Below are 6,000 nucleotides of genomic sequence, written 5' to 3' on the forward strand. Positions count from 1 at the left end.
ATAACCCTAAAAAAACATATGGAATGGAGTTTTAGGACATATGAATCATATTGGATGAGAAAATCTTAAAATTCGTGCAAAAAAATTCGTGTCACAGTTTGGTGTAGTTTCTTGTTGCTGGCTTTTCGTTTCCAATCTTGATGCGGGAGCAACAGTGCTGGAACAATCAGAGCTGGAGCCAACAGAGCTGGAGCAAGAAGCGCTGGTAAGCAAACAAGCCTACCAACGGACTGAGCGCTACTTTCTTGAAGTTGGACCAACTAAGCAATGATTAAATATGGAGGATTCAATGACTTGAAGAGTCATTTCCGTTTTTATGCATCTACATTAAGTTTAGTCTTTTATTTCTACATTCATGCATTCAAACTAGGTTGTTTCCAATGTATCTAGTTCCTATGCATGTAGATTAGCTTTTATGACACCTTTTAATGTATTCTCCTCTATATAATGAGGCTTATTATCAATGGGAAAAATCAGAAAACGAATTTGAGAAATTGTAAAGTCTTTTGTGACTTTGGATCTGTTTAGATCATTTCTTTTATCATCTGGTTTTGGAAGAGCCATTGGTGGTGGATTTCGAGCGTCTTTATCATCTGGTGGTGTAAACTTTATCCAGGTGTGGTGTTAGCTCAACTGGTTTCTTTATAACTTGTGGTGGCAACTTTATTAAAGTGTGGTGATCCGGATCTTCCTAGTTACTTGTTACGATCTTTACATTCACTTCGTACTCACGCTTCCGGCAAAACGCATGAAGTGGTATCAGAGCTATAATTCAGGTTGTTGGATTAAAAGTTACTATATACCCTGTGTTTATAAAAATGGATTTTCTAAGAGGATTGACTCTCGACCAAGCACATGCTGAACGTATTGGTAGAGAGATGGAGGAAATGAGGCAGCAAATGCAACATATCGTTCAGGATTTTAATGGCATGAATATGCAAGCGCCGCCAAGGAGACAACGAGTAGACGATGACCGTTCATCTTCTAGTAACGAGGAACGTGTTTCTCTTAGTTCTGCTTTTGATCTTAGTGTCAGGTCTGGACATGGGAGAAGGAGAAGAAAAAATCTTCCACAACAACAACATCGTCAAGAAGAATTCAAAGTTGATTTTCCTTATTTCGAAGGTAATCTAAATCCAGATGACTTTCTTGATTGGTTAAGATCAATGTAGAGGGCATTTAAGTATAATACATATGACGATGAGAAATAGTATAAAATAGAAACCTTAAGGCTACAGGGTTATGCTAGCCTTTGGTGGGATACTCTTAGGTCGCAACGTTTAAGAGAAGGCAAGACCAGAATCAGGTCTTGGAAGAAGCTACAACGACTTGTGAAGAGGAGATTTTTACCCGATGATTACAAGCAAGATTTGTACTTAAAGCTTACACACTTGCAGCAAGAGAAGTAGACAGTAGAAAAGTATACAAGGGAGTTTGATCTTCTGCAATTACGGCGTCATGTTTAAGAACCACATGAGAGGACTATTGTACACTTTGTACATAGTTTGAATGATGAGATTTCAACCAAGGTGGAGCTGCAACCTTTTTGGACTCTTGATGACGTCAAGAAGCTTGCTATTAAGGATTCTTCTAAGAGAAATAACAGAATCTTTATCTCCCTTCATAGAAACCAGGAGGTCTTCTGTAAAACAAAGATGAGTGACAACAAGATGAGAGCATCTAGCATGTAAGGGAAAGGTTCCTGCCTGTTGTTCTCTTTGAATGAGCATAGCAAACATCTATCTCCATGACCATAACAAAGAGGTAAGGTGTGAGGGGGGAGCCCTGTCTGAGCCCTCTCTTACCATCAAAGTAGTCATTAATACCCCCATTAACTACCATAGAAAACTTAGGAATGGTCACACAAGCAGCAACCCATTTGATAAACAAGGTGGGCAGCTTGAACTTCTTTAGGATTTTTAGTAAGGAGAGCCATCTAACAGTGTCATAAGCCTTCCCTAAATCAATCTTTACAGTACACCTAGCTGGTCCCCCTTCCTCCCAGAGGTTCCGACCACTTCATGAGCCAACATAGTGTTATCCTGAATAGATCTGCCACAGATGAAAGCTGACTGATTTCCCCCCACCAAACCCTTCACAACCTTCTTAAGTCTGATAGTTAGGATCTTGGTGATGGTTTTACAAACCACATTAGGATGTCAAAAATGGCTTTTCGTTGTATCAACATGAAAAAGGGAGTTGATGCATGACAACCTCCGTTATGTCTGATTGTTCTGTTAGATTGAGTGTTGCTCAGCCTGACGTTCCTGCTTCCAGCTCTGCTTCTTCTTATATCAGCTCCTCGTCCTTGCTTGCTGCTCCTGCTCCTTGTTCCTTTCTCCTTGCTCCTGCACCTTGCTCCTTTCTCCTTGCTCCTGTTCATCTGTTCTCGGGGGGGGGGGGGGGGACCTGCAAAGGGTTCGAAAACCGCTCCGACGCTCAAGCCAGTTAGGGTGCTCTTTGCAGTAAAAGAATGAATAATGATTGATCCTTTTGGGGGGAGAGTTATGAGAACTCAGAGTTTCTTGTGATCTTTTTGGGGTAGGAGATCGTGTCCTCTGAAGGACGATGTGGGGGGGCCTTTTATAGGCAATGTTTGACCGACTGTGATTAGCGGCGGTGATGAGGCGGTTGCCGTCAATCCGAAGGGAAAGTTTCCTCCCTTGAGTATCTAGGGTTTCCCTTAGAGTCTATCTCGGATCTTTGATAAGTGGAAGTTCCTAAGTTCAAGGATCCTTCGTAGATATCTTGCCGATGTGATAGATTTCTAGAAGAGAAGTTTCCTCCTCTAGTTAGGTGGAGTTCAAGCTGGCTCAAACACTTCGAGATGTGTAGCCGACTGAAACTTTCTAGAAGATTCGGGATTAAGTCGGTAGATCGCTTAGCGCTGCTGCCTTCCCAGTTCTGGGCGTAAGACATTGGCCAGACCTGTTTACACCCCCTTACTCTTCTGAAGACCCCAGGGCTGATCTGTCGGTGCAAAGGGCACTTTGCAAGGTTGGTTTCTGCTGGTCGACCTCCCAGTTAGGGGAATATTTGGTGGACCACCATGGGCTCAGCTGTCCTCCTGCCTTAAGCCGGGCTGAGCTAGTAGACTTCAGGTTTGATCTTGACTCTTCAGACGTTAGTCAACGTCTGGACATTTTATGCATCATCATGAGTCCCGCCACTCCTTAGTCGAAAGTAATGAGACTTGTGTTTTAAACATTGAAGACTCTGAAGTCAAGGATTTTACCTGGACCAGAGCTGTTTTGCGAAGCTCGGTCTTTCTTTGTTTTTCTAGAGCTGCATATTCCTGAGCGAGTTTGTACCAAGCTAGTAGGGACTGCTGGTGATAAAACTTCCTATTTCTAAAGCAATGTTTGCCAGAACTGATTCGAGTTATATTTGTCTTTTTTTTTTTGCATAAGTCAGCAGGCTGAAGGGAAACCTGAACCCAAACAAAGAAAAGAAAGGCTTCACGCCCACTACATAAAAAATAAAGAGCAAAAATCTAACACCAATAAGGTGCTCAAGACATGCCCTCTAAACCCTAAGGCTATGTCTCATACATAATAAAAACAGAATCAAGATTAAATCCACCTAATCATTAGGCGAAACACTGGCAACCCCGCAGGCAATCATCTTAGTTTGAGAAATCTTAGCTTCAAATTTCTTTTTTTTTGCATATATCAGCAGGTTTAAGGAAAACCTGAAACCAAAAGCAAAGAGTCTACACAATCAACAAAAGAAAAACCCATACAAGCCCCAACAGCCCAACAAAAACATATGGTCCCATAAGAAGATTACAACCATAAAGACAAATATAAGAAGGAAACCACAATCAAAAGAAAACACTTCTTCATCTCTGTCTTAATCTAATAAGACCCAATCTATCTTCCATAGCAACAGCTTTCATAGCATCACTAAGGTCCCCTACTGCAAGCTGCTCCATCCCTTCAGTTGTCCTAGCCTTAGACAATAAATCAGCAAGTTGATTCACTTCTCTAAAGACATGATCAATACTGAAAGCACTAAACTTGGCTATGCTGCATTTGATACTTCTCCAAACTTTCAAGGACTGCCAAGGAGGATCTGCATCAAGTTTATTCACCAGCTCACAAGCCCACTTAGAATCAGTAGCCACCTGCACCCTATCAAAACCATAAGCCAAGGCAGTTACCAAGCCAACATCAATGGCCTGCAGCTCATGATGAATGACACTGACAGGAGAAGTCCCTGCTTGAACAGCACACACAATCTCACCTGCAAAGTCCCTCAAGACACACCCAAAGCCAGCCTGATCAGCACTATAAGAACCATCAGTGTTGATCAAGATAAACCCAGGCTTAGGAGCAATCCAGGAACATGGAATGAGTTTAGGAGGCACAACAGTCAAGTGAAGATTCCAATTTCTAGCAATAACATCCAATCTAGGATTACTAACAGTGCTACAGCTAAGACAATTCATTTTCATCCTCACCTCCTCAATGATTCTCACCAACAAGCCCTCCTGAGATACACAAGTGCTAGAGAATAACTACAGGAGAAGAATAAATGAAAGTCAATCTGCCTAGAATAGCTATTTTATCTTTACCACTAAACATCCTGACACACCAATTTATCATGGAGTCCCAGGAGTTACATGGCACCTGAATAAGAGCCAACATCCTAAGTAACTGCCTCCAAATATCCTTAGAATAACTACAGGAGAAGAATAAATGAAAGTCATCTTCATCCTCTTTAGAACATAGGGTGCAAGTAACATCAATATTAAGACCCCATTTGTAAAGTTTCAGCTTAGTCTTCACAGCCCTATGCAAAACAACCCAAGTAATGAAGCTATGCCTAGGTATATTATGACTAAACCAGACAAGAGAAGACCAAGAAACAGAAGGAGAAACCTCTCTCATGGCCTCATATGTACTTTTCAAAGTGAAAGTACCCTTATCATTAGCTATCCAGACCCTAGAATCATCATAGCCATCAGCCACATCCACCTTATGCAAACTGTTTGCAATAGGACCCAAATAGATAGATTGCAGGAGAGAAAAAGTCCAATTACTATCAACCATACAGTCACTTACCTTAGCATTCAGGTGCAATATATTATCATATTTAAGCTGCTCAGGGAAGAAAGGTAGCAAAATACCCATAGAGTGCCATGGATCCTTCCAAAACCAAGTATCCTTGCCATTGCCTATCATCACAAAGCAGAATTTCAGACCTTGCTGTCTATAATGCAAAATCCTGCGCCAACACCAAGAAGCATCACACTTCACAGACAGAGACCAAAAACAGTTATCCTTAATCAAATACTTTTGGACCCATTGGACCCAAAGAGTAGGCTTAAAGATAAATAACTCCCAAATATGTCTCAAAGTACAGGCAATATTCAAGGTTGCTAGGTCTCTCAAGTTAAGACCTCCCTCTTTAGTTGGGTGACAAATAGTGGTCCAGCTGACAGAAGCACCCTTGGCAGACATATCTGGACCATCCCACAAGAACCTCATAAACATTCTATCTAGCTCATTGATCACCCTTTTAGGTAAAACAAATACACTGAACCAAAACAGAACCATACCATTAAGGACTGCTCTAATAAGAGTCAATCTCCCTGCATAAGATAAGAATCTCATCTTCCAAGACTGAATTCTACTCAAAACTTTATCAATAAGAGGCTGACAATCATTATAGCTAAGTCTAGAAGAAATGAGAGGAACTCCCAAATATCTAACAGGGAGGGAAGTACAAGCAAAACCCAAACAGTCCCTTAACCCATGAATCTTCTCATCTGTCAAACCAGCTGAAAAAATAGAGCTTTTAGCTTTATTAACCTTCAGCCCAGTACACTCAGCAAACAAATCTAAGGCATGAGACAAAGCTCTAGCTGAGCCTAAGTCTCCTTGCATAAACACCATAAGGTCATCAGCAAAACTCAAGTGGGTGATCATAGGATCTTTACATCTAGGATGTAGCAAGAATCTACCCTCAACAGCCTCAGTAACCAAAAGCACATTA

This window comes from Eschscholzia californica, unplaced genomic scaffold (assembly GCF_041429995.1).
Source record: "Eschscholzia californica isolate CP2 unplaced genomic scaffold, dmEscCali1.0.p SCAF_2, whole genome shotgun sequence".
NCBI lineage: Eukaryota > Viridiplantae > Streptophyta > Magnoliopsida > Ranunculales > Papaveraceae > Eschscholzia > Eschscholzia californica.